This window comes from Tursiops truncatus, chromosome 10, assembly GCF_011762595.2.
Source record: "Tursiops truncatus isolate mTurTru1 chromosome 10, mTurTru1.mat.Y, whole genome shotgun sequence".
NCBI classification, from domain to species: domain Eukaryota; kingdom Metazoa; phylum Chordata; class Mammalia; order Artiodactyla; family Delphinidae; genus Tursiops; species Tursiops truncatus.
The window spans coordinates 56,594,418-56,610,616 of NC_047043.1; the positions used below are offsets into that span (position 1 = coordinate 56,594,418).

The 16,199-nt window shown below is 44.7% G+C and overlaps 2 long non-coding RNA genes across 2 annotated transcripts in view; both read right to left on the bottom strand.

Annotated features, from left to right (window-relative positions):
- Nucleotides 1-201: 201 nt before the first annotated feature.
- LOC141279648 (uncharacterized) overlaps nt 202-16,199 on the bottom strand; it is a 69,393-nt gene continuing 53,395 nt past the window's right edge. Inside the window, exon 3 of the long non-coding RNA XR_012334230.1 lies at nt 202-502. This is a non-coding gene — a long non-coding RNA (uncharacterized lncRNA). The remainder of the gene's footprint in view (nt 503-16,199) is intronic.
- On the bottom strand, nt 3,525-6,809 carry LOC109551999 (uncharacterized). The gene is made up of 3 exons (XR_002178693.3): nt 6,333-6,809; nt 5,999-6,079; nt 3,525-3,590 (listed from the first exon to the last, which is right to left on the bottom strand). It is a non-coding gene; the product is annotated as an uncharacterized lncRNA (long non-coding RNA).

The window sequence follows — 16,199 nt, forward strand, 5'->3', positions numbered from 1 at the left end:
CCACAGCTGACTGGTGGTCTGCAACTGCTCTCCCAACCTGACTGGCATCCTCTGTGCACGACGGGCTCAGCCGGCCTTCATGGTCTCCCGCTGTCCACCAGCCCTGCCTCCGCTCCTGGTGCCCATTTCTGGATCAGTTAGGGTCCTGTGAGCAGGCAGGAACCACTAGGTATTTGAACAGAGAGAATTTAATATGAAGATTTGTTTTTAATGGGAATCTTAATTTTTCTCCAGTTTTATTGAGCTATAATTGACATGTAACATTGTATGGAAGAATTGTTAACTGTGACATTAAGAAGGGAGGGAAGGACTTAGGACTTCCCTGGTGGCGCAGTGGTTGAGAGTCCACCTGCCGATGCAGGGGATGCGGGTTCGTGCCCCGGTCCGGGAGGATCCCATATGCCGCGGAGCGGCTGGGCCCATGAGCCATGGCTGCTGAGCCTGCACGTCCGGAGCCTGTGCTCTGCAACGGGAGAGGCCACAACAGTGAGAGGCCCACGTACTGCAAAAAAAGAAAAAAAAGAAGGGAGGGAATTCCCTGGCGGTCCAGTGGTTAGGACTCTGCGCTTCCATTGCATGGGGCACAGGTTCGATCCCTGGTCAGGGAACTAAGATCCCCCAAGCTGCTCAGTGCGGCCAAAAAAAAAAAAAGGTAATGAGAACTCTAAGGTATTACAGAGGTAGCAACTGCAGGGAACAGCTCCCTCCCCCTCGGGCTGGGTGGGCACCAAGGCAAAATACTGGAATTCTTAAAACACTTAGAAGCTTGGAGGGAGGACCTGACAGGTATCTTGGAGGGGGGGGTGGAGGGGTGGAGGAGGCAGCCAGCTGGCGCTGGCGTCTGTGTGCTCAGAGGCTGCCCCTGGGGCTGAGACCCAGACTCTGAGAAGGGGATGCCAGACGGCTTGTGCAGTGTTTCTGGCCTGGGAGTGAGCAGCACAGCTAGTTCTGCAAGATGGAAAATGGAAAGACTGCAGTGTGGATTTCGTGGCTGCTTTGGGAAGGAGCTGCTGAGGTCGGGGAGAAGAAGAAGCCTCGTGAGGCACTGCTCACGGGAGCAGAAAGCAGGCAGGGATAAGCATCCTCCTCCTCCATCCTTCCAGTCTCTCGAGTGCCCCCTGGTGGCAGAGCCTATCAGGGATGCTGGCAAAGGAGAAATTGCGGTTTGCCGGAGAAAAGTGGTTTGCAGGTTTGCGGCAAAGGAGAAGCGTTGGGGGGCCCAGCATCACAGAGTCATAGCTTCATGCTGGCGCCCCAGGTGTCCTCTTGCTGAGAAGTCCTCCTGCTGACAGTACCACACAGGACCCCCAAAGTGACAAAAAGCCCAGAGAGGTCTATGATGGTGGGAAGTATGCTATCGCCTATTTTGTGCAAAGCACTGTTGTGTGACTATTTCATCTTCTCGCTGCTCTGACCAGGACACAGATGCAAGCCCACAAGGATGGGTCTGTGCAGATGAGAGACACCAGAGATGGAGGTCGTGTAACAGGAATACACTTATAACGAAACAGCAATGCCTATTGGAGAGAAATCATCCTTCCAGGCAAATTGACTTCTGCAGGAACCTTCTCTCAGTTGACAGAGTCCATTGGAATCCCGGTAGCGGACACTGCTCAGGACCAAGGTGGGCCCCATACCCCACCACCGACACTGCAAGGCGAGCAGGCAAGGGCTGTCCTTCCCACTGGCCAAAGAAACTGAGGCACAAAGGAATCAGCTAGTCAGACAAGGGGAGGCGTTAGCAGAACTCCTGAGCTCTTGCGGGGGGGGATGGTTGCTTGATCTGCTGGTCCCAGCAAAGGAGGAGGGGGAGTCTGCAGGGGTTCAGTGGGGTTTCCAGCTCAGGTTGGCCCCTGCAGAAAACTCAGACTCCAGGCAGGGCTGGCTCTCCATCCACACAGCCCAGGTCGGGAAGCTGAGGGTACGGGCCAGCTGGCTCCCAGAAGGGGCTGCTAATTGCTCTGATTGCAACTCCAGGGCAGAGTGTTTCTGGAACTGCAAAACTCCAACAGAGGAGGAACTACCAGTGGAACATTTTTGATGAATAATTCAGTGAGCTGAAATGGGAAATGAGAAAGTTTTCTCTCCACTAAAGTGGAATTTGAAAGAACAGAGAAAGAGAAAACAATAATAGCATCAAGGCTCATCATTCTGGTCTCCCCACAGTAAGACTTTTTCTTTGCATAACCGTGAAGGATGGCTCACTGAGATTTGCTCTCAACAATCTATAGAACTTAAGAAAAGACTCACGTCACCTGATTGATGGTAAATTTGATCTCATCACTGCCACCTTCCCTTTCAAGCATTTATTCTACAAATATTAATTGGGCAACTACCCAAGGCCAAGCACTGTGCTGGGTGTTAGAGATTCTGTCGTGAAGAAAACAGACATTATTCTTTTTTCATGGAGTGTGTGGGAGGGGAGAGGGAGGTATTCAGATAGTAGATTAAAAGACACAGCAAAGATGTTAAAAAAAAAAAAAGACACAGCAGTTGATACATTTATATCTACAATTTGAGATACATGCTGTACCAGGAAGAGAGAAATCACTGAGTATATAGGTCAGAGAGGATCGAATGCAGGGGATTTGTTACTTACAGGAGTGATGGAGATGCTGAGACGTCTGGGACAGTGAAGGAAACCAGAGATTATTAGCAGCAGGAAGCCATTCAGCGAAGGGTCAAAGAGAGGAGGGGATGTTATCAGAGTCCAGCACCTGGGGCCATTTGGGAGAGGGGAACTAGAATCAAGACAGGAGCTGCCCAAGGAGGACTGGGACCATGGAACGAGTGGATGTCTAGTATGAATGGAAGACACAGCGGAACTTAAGTCTTTGTGCAGATGAAATCAAAGCCAAAAGAGAAGGGAGACAACCTGACCTTGCCCCCTCCTCCTGCTTTTCTGACAACCACCGGTACCTCCCAGAGGCTGAGCCTCTGTAGATGTCAGGAAGCAAGGAAGCCTGAGAAATATAGTCCACAGGAGTCAGTCCCCCAAAGGTACAGAGTTCTCCAGGGGAAGGGTAGGGGGGATGGATCTGAAGGCAAACAGGCCAGGAAAAAACCAGCATTCATTCTCTGAAGGAAAAGAACAGGATATTGCAGGGAAGAATTAAAGGGATAGCGTTATTAAACTGGATGATCCTGGGAGGCCTCTGAGGAGGTCAGGTTGAAACATAAAAGATGACAAGGAAAAAAAAAAAAAAGATGACAAGGTATTCAAGCAAAGTGGGGGTGGGCAGGAGAGGAGGAGCTTTCCAGGCATATGCAAAGGCCCTGAGGCCAGTTGTAGATGGTAGTAAAGGGAAGCGTATGGAGAGTTGTTAGTCCAGATGATGTTAAGGAGATGTTTGGGATGTCAGAGAAGGAAAAATTCACAGGTGATTTTGCCTTCAATAGAAAAGAGGTTTTGAAAGGTTTAAAACACACACACACACACACACACACACACACAGTGTCTGTTTACTTCCAGACAAAGCAAAAACTAAAAACTTTCCAAACCTTCCAGGAATATGTAAACAGATTTCCTTTGTGAACGCTGTATTCATGGTAGCTCCCTCAGAACAGATAAAGCTGTGGCCTGACAGAATCTGTGAAGAAATATTTAATACAGAATTTTCTGGATCCGTTTTTTCCAAATCCCCTAGGTGACAATCTATGAAAATGAGTTAACAGTTCTCGACTCCATTCTCACATCTGCCACCAACTTGACTTGCTTGTACCCCCTTCTCTCACCTCCTGTGGGACCCTATCAGACTTATTGAAATGCCTGTGAAAGTGTGACTTGTTTTAAATGCATTTAAAACCACACTTGTTTGCACAGTCAATCTTATTTTGTGCTTCTTGTGAATACATTTTAATCTATTGTGCATTTTAATGAGGTGGAATTCTTAGGAACAGATTAATCCATAAACTGCGATCTTCCTTGGTGACTAGTACCACGTCATGAAGGTACCTGTGCATGCAATTTTTATGAGTCATAGTTCAGTAGATCAGTATTTGATTAATTTTTTAATTCAAAATTTTAAACTGTATAGCCAGAATAATGTTAATTGATATGGGTGTTAAAAATATATTAGGAAGTTCTATTTCTAGCCGTGATGGAGTAACTGGGACCAGGCTTATCTTCTCACTGTTGAGAACTATAAAACTGAATAAAATATACAAGGCAGCAGTTTTCAGACATTAGGGAACACTCATCTCTGAGAAAAAGATCAAACAAGATGAGCCTCTTATCACCCTGGCTTTCTGTCTGGAGGTGTTTTCTGCAGAGAAGGGAATCCAAGCACAGCACAGCTCTTTCTGAGTTAAAGAGACAGGGGTTGTCATTCAGAAAAGATGAAGGGGCTGGAAATTCGAGACATAGTACTGGACAGAGAGATGCTACTTAAGTAAATAGCTCCAGAAAAGTGTACAGGGATCCCCTGCCTCTGTTGCTGATTATTAATAAACATAGAATGAAGATCCAGGAAGCTACGGAAAGAAAAACCAGGGAGCTGTAAGCAAAACAGTTCTCAGGGCTGAGAGACGATCAAATTCTGATCAGTTGGAATAGAGATGTCTTAGATTCTCGGGTTTTCAGTGGATACCCCAAGTGAGTCACATCTTAGTAGCGGAGCTAAACTAATCTTAGAATTAAACCTACTTATGACCCATCCTAAGAAAATTGAAAAGCTTTAAAAAAGGCCTGCCCTGCAAGTAACTTCTCTGCCTGCCATAAAGAGGTCCAACACCCTTTAAACAAAATCCAGCACTCAACAATGTAAAGTTTAAAATGTACCGCAGCCAGCTGAAACTTCCTAGATATATGAAGAAACAGGACAGTGTGACCCAAAGTCTTGGAAAAATTCAGTGGAAACAGGCATAGAGAGATAGAGATGGTAGAGTCAGACAAGATCTTTAAAACAACTATTTAAAATGTTTTCAAGGATTCATGGGAAGGAAGCCCATGTCCCTAGTGACTACGAGGCCACTGTGCCAGCTCTGATCTGCGGTCTTTAGACTTCTTTAAGTGACACAAATAAGCAAATCCCCTATTTGACCTAAGCTGCTGTTCTTTGGGCTTTCCGTTATATAGGGCCAAATCTAATGTTCATTGATAACTTTTATCCTTTTCATAGGTAGATCTCCAAGGCCTTAGAATAGCACCTGGCCCGTCACGGATCCTCCACTAATATCTGTTGAGTGAAAGGATGGAATCTAACCTCTCCAGAAAACAGATGAGGGCCTTGAGCCCAGGGAAAGGAAACAATGTGCCCTTGTCACATAGCTGGTAAGGGGCAGGCATGGGATCATGTTCATTCCCTGCTTTGCCCTGCTTCCCATGGCGCAATGGCTGTGGCAGAAGGAAGCCACCTGTTCATCACCTCCAAGGCCCCACCTGGCCCCTTCTCTACCCCAGTGCATCTAGCTTAACCCTCTCTCCATAACTGTCACACCAACTTGGTTGAGGGACACAGTCTTCCGAGGATGCGGTGATAAGAGCAGCATCCCAGACTGCCCTGCTCACCTGCCTGCCAGGACCCACTAGACTCTACCACGCTGACCAGGAAGCTCCCTGCTGGTCCACGGTCCCCACCCGCCCTGGATCATGCCTTTCCAGCAGGATTTGCTACAGGTACAGAGTGTCCCCACCATTTAAATGAGATCCGGCCAGGGGCTCGGAAATATCACCCTGCCCACCCACCTGGAGCACCAGGGACACGATTAGGAATACCACCTTATCCCCGTGTCCACTCTACAGCTGGCCTCTAACTGAATGGCCCCCAAAGCTGCATTCTTTTGCTCCCTGCAGGACGGCGTGAGGTGTTAGACAGAGGGATGCCATGATGTCCTTAGATAAGCTCTTCCTTTTCTGCCCTATCCCTCCACACCCAGGCATGGGAGAGAAAATTTAGGTTCTTGCCTGTCACCCTTTCTCAGGTATATAAGGGAGAACCCTTTCCCACAATTCTTAGGTCTAGGTTATTATGGGAAATACTTAAGGCTCTTGTCAAACCTGAGTCAGGTTGGAAGTGTTAACGCCCAAATCAGCAGATCCTCTTCTATTTAATTGACTGCAACTCAGTTCATTTTCTCCCTGACAGACAGAATACAAGATGGTAGCAGTAATAATAATATTGGTATCAGTAATAATATCAGCTAGCATTTACAAGTGTTTATGAAATTCCAGGCATGGTGCTGTTTTACACAGATAATCTCATTTAATTTTTGCAATAACCTGATAAAGCAGGTATCATCATTCCCACTTTATAGGGGGGAAAAAAAAAAGAGGCTCAAATAGGTAACCTGCCAAGGCTAGAGGAAATTAAGTCTCCAGACCGAGCACTTACTTCCGTGTGATACCATCTTTCGTGAGGGGAATCTGTGAGCCCCCACGTCCCTGTTATCCCTAGGAAAGAGAACACAACCCTCTGTTCATCTCCGTTCATTCATTCAGCCTTTACTGAATACCCACCTGTGGCAGGTCCCACGCTAAATACTGGGGTTTTAAAGACACACAGTCCATGGTCCTTGCGAGGAGTTAGATTATCATGTAGCTTGTACTCATCCCTCTCCCCATCTACCTTGGGTGCAAGATACCTCATTGCCTCACTGACTTGGGGCATGGCCATGTCACTTACGTTGGCCAACAGAACTTGAATGGGTGTGATGTGAGCAGAGTGCCTGCATGGGTGGGCTTCTCTTGAGCTCCTGCCATTCACTATGAGAAGAGCATGCTCCAGGCAGCCACTGGTCTCAAAGGGCTGCAAGACGCGTGGAGCAGACCTGGATTCAACCTAGAGCTTGCAGCCAAGGCCAGCTGACCTGCAAAACTAAGGAAGAGAAAAACAAGCTTGTGTTAAGCACTGACCCTTGGGGATGGTTCGTTACGCAGCATTATTGCAGCCATAGCTGACTGATGCAGTTCCTGCTGTCAAGGAGCTCACAGATTAGTGGGGAACATGGACAGCCAATTACAACCCAGTGTAATAACAAACCAGAGTGGAAGGACATACACTGTGCCCTGGTGAACAAAGGAGGGCTCCCACCCCAGCCTGGGATAGGCTGAGCAACGAGAAGAGAGAGTTAGATGACCCAGGAGGAAGCAGGTCCCGTTTGCCTGAAAGAGAATTCAGGGTGCTCAGAGAGCTTACGGCAGAGGAGCACGAGTGTCCTAGGGTAAGGGAGGCTTTGATGAAGAAATGCCATTCGTCTGAGACTTGATGAATAAGTGGGAATAATCAGGGGAAGGTGGGAGGTGGAGAATAATCCAGGGAGAAGCCCAGGGGCAACAGTGTTGGGCATCAGCCAGCAGGGAGAGGCCACATTTCGGTGGAAACTTATCTAGGACACTCAGTGCTGGCCTCTGCACAAAGACCTGCACCCAGAAACCCAGCAGGGTGGCACCTTACAGACAGGACAGGGACAGATGCCCTGAATAAGGGTAAATGTGGACGATCAAGGTGGAGACCAATACTCGGTATCCGTACTTCAGACTCAAATGCTGCTTCACAGACTCAACTTCCTCCACCATGGCATGTTTCCTTTCTCAGCCCCCTCCCCGCCCTCCCCAGGAAAGTTCCCTGCTTGAAATCCAGCAAGTGGCCACCCCTTTGCCATCTGAGATGCCGAGGAGCCACCCCCGTCAGCAGGCGGAGACCAATCCCTCAACCCACTCCTGCTCCTGCAGGAGAGGTATGGGGATAGATGAGACTTACGATGCTTCCAGTTTACAACTGTCTCAAAACCAAAATCCAAGTTTACCTTGCTTCCTCTCCGCCATTATTGTTGTCCTCTCCCTGTCTGCCCAGCCTCCTTGGGGGCAGTCTCTGTCTGAGGTTTGATGGGGCTGTGGATGTGGACACACATGTGCAAACACACACACAGCTCTGGGACTGTAAACCCAAGTGTATAGAGCAGGTAGTGGAGAAGGCAGTAAAAATGAAGACTATTTCCCTTACCAACCATACAAACGGCTTGGCGGTGGTGCTGAAGCTTTGAGCTACAAACAGGTCTGGGTGCGCAGCTTTCTGCTCCTCCAGTATTTCGTGACATCTCCAGCCTTGTTTCTCTACCCAGAGTCCCCTGGCCTCTGTCCTGTCTCGACAAGGCACCTTGAAATGCTGCCTTGGCTCCCATTTTGAGTTGCATCATAATCAATCAGTTTCTCTCAATCACACACACACGCAAACCATAACTCTGGGCTTAGATAATCATATGATAACAACAACAAAAACAACTAGTGTTTCATGAGCACTTACTATATGCCAGTCCCTGTGCTTTAGGCATAGATTGTCTCATCAACCTTCACAACAACCCTATGAGGTGGTATTATTATGATGATCCTCATTTTACTGAAGAGGAAACAGGCACAGAGAAGAGTAATTTACCCATCGTGCAGGAAGTAAGTGGTCAGGATCCTAACCCTGGTGGTCCAACACAGAGTCGTACCCCTAACCACTATGCTCCCCTTCCCCCCACCCCGACTGGTACGGCATAGATTTCACCCCACAGAGGCAGGGACACCTAAATACGTACTCCTGGCTCCTCCAGAGACTCTCAGGTGTGCTGGAGACATAAGGAAAATATCCCCACACAGGGCAAAAACTCTGGGCATTGACAAAGGCCTTGCCGTTCGTGCAGGGAGGGTCTGATGGGGCTTCAGGAAGGTCCTAGCAGCAGTTCATTATCCACTCTGTCTCCCAGGGGCAGGCATATGGCTGCCCGCCATATGGGATGTGGGATATGGATGGAAAACCAGCTCTTTCAAGAGTTTTCTGGACTTGGGTGAGTGTCACTCATCCCCCACAAATAGCTCCTGCACCAGGAGATAGGAGCAACCACTGCCCACAGAGACAGGCCTCCTTAGTCTTTCCACTTATTAATGTGGAAAATAAAAGTCCTGGACAGTTGTCCCTTTATGTCCTAGGATCCATTATGCTCTAGACACATGGGAACAATGGTTTCCAAACTGGGTAGGTGAAGAGCCCCTCATCACCCCTCCCCTGGGAAGTTCCAAACTAAGCCATTTCCTCCTCACTGGGGCAAAGGCTCCTTCACCCCAGGGCAGTGGATGTTTCTAAGGTGATTTCTACCCTTGGAGGGGCTAGAACCCAGGCCAGGAGGTTGGTGCACCAATGCTGTGGTGAGGGCAGGTCCGGGCCTCAGGTGCTGCTGGGTAGAGATGCTGCTTCCTAGAGAGAGGCCAGAGTAGGACCAGGGGTGAGTCTGTCTTGGACTGTAGAAAAGCCCTTTGTACCACCTGTGAATGCCTATGCGAAAATAATTAAAAGTTTTGAGAAGTCAAATCCTGGTTTAAAAGGGTAAAACAATTCAGGACAGCTATGGCTGTGACCTTGGGTGAGACTCCGTGGGAGGCTATAAATGAAAATGGGTTACTGCATTTCCCGTTCGTTTGCTGGTGTGTTAATGTACTCTGAATTTGTGTGTATACGTGTCTGTGTGTATGTGCGTGTGTGTGTGTGTGTGTGAGAGAGAGAGAGAGAGCGAGAGAGAGAGAGAGAGAGGAATATATGCCTCCCAAATGTAGTGAGTTTTGCAATGACCTGAATTTCTTACAAATGTTGCTTTCATGTGCTCAGGGACTTCATCAAGACATCACTCGAGAAAAAGAAAACATTGCAGGCTGGTCTAAGGTATAGCGACCTGGAAAGTGTAGGACTTGATTTGCTTCCTCTTTGCAGATAGAAAAATTCAGATAAGATACAAGCTGGGGAAGCTTTTAAAAATAATAATAATTAAAATATGGAGGCATCAGCGTGTCTGTTCTCCTCTCTGAAACCAAACGTAACAATGGGGAGAAAGAGGACAGAAAAGAAAGCTACTTCTTTGATAAAAGAAAAAAATAACCCTAATTCCAAACCACACTCCTCAAGAAGAGCTGCCACCTTAAAAAGGGGAGCCCAAGAGAAAGAGTTTATATCAGATGGTTTAGATGGAACAGGTAAAGGGAACTGAGGAAGAGGAAACAAGGCAGAAGGAATGTGCTTTAGGATTGGTGTGGCTTTGGGATGGAAGAGAGCAGCATTTATCAACCAGCTTCTGCCCTCATTGGCCATGGGTTGCCCCATAAGATGTTAACTCACACACTCTATCTCTGCAAAAACAAGGCTCTCCATGGGATAGGGCAGGGAATAAAAGCAAACGAGCAGCCCTGTATTTGATGATGTCAATTAGGTGAAGACAAGAACTCCTGGTCATTGCAAGAAATGCATTGAGCTTCAACCTGCAACAGGAGGACTTCCTGTTAACCTGAAGCAAACCCATTCCCCCTGGGGGGAGTGTTGGTGAAAACGTATTTAGAACCCATCCACCCAAACCCAAGCGCCGTCTGACCTAGTTTATTCCCCTGATCCCTTGTCCCAACACTGCTCAACTCTTACAACAAAGGGCTGACCAAGAAAGCATTCGCCTCCATTAAAAAATGAATAATAACATGAAAGGAAATAGTACGAAATCTATACAAAGGTGTCACAAGAATAAAGATACAAGCATGACAAACAAAAAGCAGATAAATAATGATGAATAATTCATGCCCAAGAAGATGCAACAAAGCAGAGGAAAATTTATGGATCAACACTTCTCCCTGCAAAGAAACAAAAATCATATATAGTTTTAATGAAAAAAAGAGCTCTAAAAAGAGAAATAATAAACAGTCAAAGAAGGAGTGACATGGTAACAGAAGAAGATGAAAAATGATCTGGCAGATCTCAGGAAAAAAATAGGTGGGAAAGAGAAAAGTATTACAAAAATAAAAGTAGAATTAGAAACAGGAAAAAAAAAGAACGGACCGTTGTGAAACACACGGATAAAAAAGTGTAGCTAAGTTTTTTAATCTCCAGATTCAAATATTCCTTCATTTCAGGAAAGTTTTCTTCTCCTATGACCTTGAATATTTTGTAATATTTTATATATGTAGACATTGGTATCAGTTGAAAGTTCAGAGGAGAGTTGCAACTAGAGATATTAACCTGAGAATCATGAGTGAGATAATCTACGGGCAGTGAATGAAGAAAGTGGGTTGGGACATTGCAGTATCTAGAGGGCTGGATTTGCTAATATTTTATTTAGGATTTTTACATTGATGTTCAGAAGTGAATTTGGTATATAATTTTATTTCCTTGTATTGTCTTTGTCTACTTTTCATACCAAGATTATGTTAGCCAGTTAAATGTTGTACTCTTTGAATTCACTTTGTTTATAATCTCCAAATCTCCCCACCTCCAAAGATACCAGATGCATTTTCTAAACCTTCAAAGAATCTTAGCCAACCAATTTTTTAAAGACTCTTCTCTTAGAGCAGTTTTAGGTTCACAGCACAATGGAAAGGAAGGTACAGAGATTTCCCATATGCCCCCTGTCCCACACATGTGCACCCTCACACATCATCAACAGCTCTCACCAGAGTAGTACACTTGTTACGATTGATGAATCCACACTGACACGTCATGATCATCCAAGTCCATAGTTTACCGTAGGGTTCACTCTTGGTGTTGACCATCTGTGGGTTCGTTCAAATATGTAATCGCACGTATCCATCATTGTCGTGTCATACACAGTATTTTCGCTGTCTTAAAAATCCTCTGTGCTCTGCCTATTAATCCCTTGCTGGAAAACCACAGATCTTTTTCACTGTCTCCATAGTTTTGCCTTTTTTAGAATGTCATATAGTTGGAATTATATAGCATGTAGACTTTTCAAATTGGTCTTTAGTAACATGCATTTAAGTTTCCTCCACACCTTTTCATGGCTTGATAGTGTATTTCTTTTTAGCGCTGAATAATAGTCCATTGTCTGGACGTACCACAGTTTATTTCTCCATTCACCTACTGAAGGACATCTTGGTTGCTTCCAAGTTTTGGCAATTATGAATAAAGCTGCTATAAACTTTATCTGTGTGAACATAAATTCTTAACTACTTTGGGTAAATATCAAAAGGTATGATTGCTGGTAATCCATTTTTTATGTGAGTGGCTATGGTTCATACAGAGCCACCCAAGTGATGGGCTGCAGCTCACGGGGAATGGGCTGCAGTTTGCTGACTTATCAGCTCTCCAGGCAGCCTGGGGTTGCCAGAGCCTCTGGACAGTCGCTTCCAGAGCCATTTGAGAAGGCAATGTTCTAGGAACTGAAGAAGCTCAGTGGGGCCAGTGCCAGGTAGCGACAGGGAGGCCTTGAGGGAGGGTGGGGAGCCCTGGCATATGCAGCTCCAGGTGAGGAGCTCGACATCTCTGCCTCTCTGCCTACATGGGAGCTGGCTGCTGCCCTCTGCTCTTCCTCCTGTCTTCTTTTAGTGGTGAGCAAGCAGGTGCAGGTGTCTGCCCTAACAGAGCACATGCAATCTGCCCATTAGCACGTTTGCTGTGTTATAAAATGCTTCATATGATAAATTTGTTTTTTACAGGCAACCTTTACAAATCTCTCTGTACTCTGGAACAACAGAAGGACCTTAGACTGTTTTTAATCTGACAACCTGTGCCTTCTTAAATGTAGTGTAGTGATTTTTTTTATTTTTTTTTTATTTTTTATGTAGTGATTCTTCCCTCCTTGTTTCTCTTCTACATCACAAATTAATACCTCTGTTGCTGTTGTTCTATGCAGTCAATATTTGTTTAGACTTGCCCGTATGTTTGTGCAGGACTTCTACTAACACATATGGCATTACTGTGCAAATTAGGAAGAGGTGCTTCTTTCTCGAAACACTTAATTTCCATCTGTGGAAATAAATAATCACGTAATTCAATAATATACATACACTATACAATAATAAGAGTGCATAATAAACATACAAGCTACACTGTCTACCATACAACTGGCATCCCCAGATGTTGCACCTCTATGCAGTACACAACCTCTAAAACAGCCCTTGGCAGTCTAGGTTTGCCGGACCTTTAAGCCTCATTCTGCACTGTAGCTCAGTTCTTCCTTCTGGGTTCAATTTCTGTACAACAGGACATTCTTTATAAGTTCCATAAATTCAGGTTTCTCGAAATAAATTCCTCAGTTTTTTGTTATTTGATAAATGTTTTTATTTTACCCTTGTGTTTGATGATAGGTTTAAGTATTTTAAAACTCCATGTTAATAGTTATTTTGTTCTCAGCAGCTTGATGATAATATTTCACTGTCTTTTGCTTTTATTACTATTAGTGAGAAATCTATGGTTGATCTAATAGTTATTCTTTGTAGGTAACCTGTCCTTTCTCTTTGCTTGCTTTTACATTTTTTTGTCTTTGGAGTTCTGCCAATCCTTTTAAAGTGTGCTACCTAGGGCTTCCCTGGTGGCGCAGTGGTTGAGAGTCTGCCTGCCGATGCAGGGGACACAGGTTTGTGCCCTGGTCCAGGAAGATCCTACATGCCACGGAGCGGCTAGGCCTGTGAGCCATGGCTGCTGAGCCGGCGCGTCCGGAGCCTGTGCTCTGCAACAGGAGAGGCCACAACAGTGAGAGGCCCGTGTACCACAAAAAACTAAATAAATAAAATAAAGTGTGCTACCTAGATTTCATAGTGCTCTCTGAATCTTAGGATCTATTTCTTTCATCAACTTTGGAAAATTCTCTACTATTATCTCTTTGAATATTTGCTCTGCTATGGCCACTCTTTTGTCTCTCTAAAATTAAAATTAGACATATATTAGATTTTTTTCAGGCTGTTTTTTGTGTATCTTATATTTTCCATCTGTTTGTCAGCATTGCGTTCTTCTTTTATCTGTCTTCCAACTTACCCATTCTCTCTTCAGCTGTGTTTAATCTCCTATTTAACTTATCCACTGAGATTTCCATGACTACATCTTTAATTTCTATAAATTATATTTGGTTATTTTCTCAATATGGAAAATATTTGAGAAAATATTTTCTTTTTGATAGAGTATCATTCCTATTTCATATCTCCTAGTCATCTTTTCTTTTAGAAATATCTTAAGCATACTTGATTTATTTCCCATATCCTATTGTTGTGTCATCTAAACATAATTGGGGGCTTTAATTCTATTATTTGTTTTTTCTACTGACTCACTCTTGATATCTTGGTTCCTTGTGAACTTTGTGATTTCAAATTTAGAGCTCATTTTCAATGGACTTTATCTGTGAAAAATTCATGAGGCCTGACTAAACACATGTTCTTCTAGAGTGAATATGTGTTCCTTCCAGGCATCCCAGAGATGTTACCAAAATGAGATTGATATTACAATTTTTCTACAGGAAACTTTCAAGCATACACAAAAATAGAGAGAAAGGTAACATAAATCTCCCCTGAACCCTTTAACCCAGTATAATATTCATCCTAAGACATTGTTATCATGAGATTTTAAATGAAGGCAATGTTGGGCCCTTCTCTCTTTGCTAAAAATAATTCCATCCTTGACAGAACTAATGCCAACTTGAAAAGTAGGTTGTTATTTTTATTTTTAAATGAATGGGCTCTTGTTTGTTCTTGTGTGTGGTTTAAAGATTTTTGTTTCTCTCTCCTGCATCATGGATCTATATTCTGTAAAGCTTCCACCTTGAGAGGGGGGTGAGGTGGGAGGGTCTTAGAACATATAAACTGAAGGTGGCTCAGACTCTAGGTGAGGGAGTTCTCTCCAGACAGTTCTGCACAACTCCAGACCATAATAAAATTAAACTTCATTTACCACGAGCCACCCACCACCAACCAGTACATGAGCTCAGTGAGGGCAGGAATCTTTGTGTTTCTCTATGTCCCAAGACATAGAACAGAGCCCAGGACAAGGCTCTCAGTACAACTGTGTTGAATAAATGAAAATAAAAATTAGAAAAATAAAGGCATTCATTGGTTCTCCCTTACAGATTCCAAAGTGTTAGCCTGTTTGTATCATGCTTAATTTTTTAATGAAAATACCTCCTTTTTCTAACAATAACAATGACATAAGCTCAGAAAAAAATTTTCAGACAATGAAGACAGGGGCTTCCCTGGTGGCGCAGTGGTTGAGAGTCTGCCTGCCGATGCAGGGGACACGGGTTCATGCCCCGGTCCGAGAAGATCCCACATGCCGCGGAGCAGCTGGGCCCGTGAGCCACGGCCGCTGAGCCTGCGCGTCTGGAGCCTGTGCTCCGCAATGGGAGAGGCCACAACAGTGAGAGGCCCGCGTACCGCCAAAAAAAACAAACAAACAAAAATAAACAATGAAGACAATTCTAAAGAGAAAAATTAAAAATCACCTCAGATCTTATTGAAGGAGATAGCCATTATTAACTGGCAAGATCCCCTTTCAAATAGTTCTCTGTGAACCCGCATCATATACACCACCCTGTCATCTCTGTCAATAAAAGTGGCTGTACTTCATCATTTCTAATAGTTGTACACACACACACACACACACACACACACACACACACACACACACAGAGTCCATTCTTATTATTCGCAGGAGTTATATTCTGTAAAGTCGCTGTAAACAATGAATTAACAAATATTTACCCATTGTTTATAGGGAGTATAAACAATGTTTATAGGGAGTATTTACAAGGTTAGGTTCCTGTGAGCCTCTGGTCAATTTTGATCAACCAATCAATACATAACCTTGTTTTATGTGTGTTTCCATTTAAAGACACCTTATTTAGTATATATTGTTGATTCATTAACATTGAACTCACGGCCAACAGCCCTGTAACTTGTGCCTGAATGAAGCTTATCTAACTGATGAATTTTCTCCATACAGCACATCACAGCCATCTCGCACTTAAGAATACTAAATAGCACTTCACTACGTTTGGGGGCCATTCAAAACAGACATCACCAACAAGGAGCCAAAAATGCAAACATGTTGCGCTAAATACACTGTGCAAAGGACCCTGTTTCTAGTATGAGACCTGAAACCAACAAGCAGAGAGTGCCCTGCTCGACCTCAGCTGGGAACGTGCACAGTGGGCGACTCAAATTTTCAGTGGCTCTGCACGAGTCCACAAATGACCACAAAAGTGCCACGAGTATTGGTTTTGGGGTCACAAATAATTTTAGCAAGTAGGCAAATTCGTAAAAAAAAAAAAAAATTGCAAGAAAAGAACCTGCAAATAAGGAGGATCACATGTGCGCCTGTGTGTAATTGACTTAGCCAGTTCCCTGCTGATGACCATTGAGATTGTTCCCAACTTTTTCTTCCCCTTTCGAGCAGTATCACCAAGACCTCCTTCCCCTCGTCCACCCCCCTCCCTCCACTTCCACCTCTTCTAGTCCTCCTGCC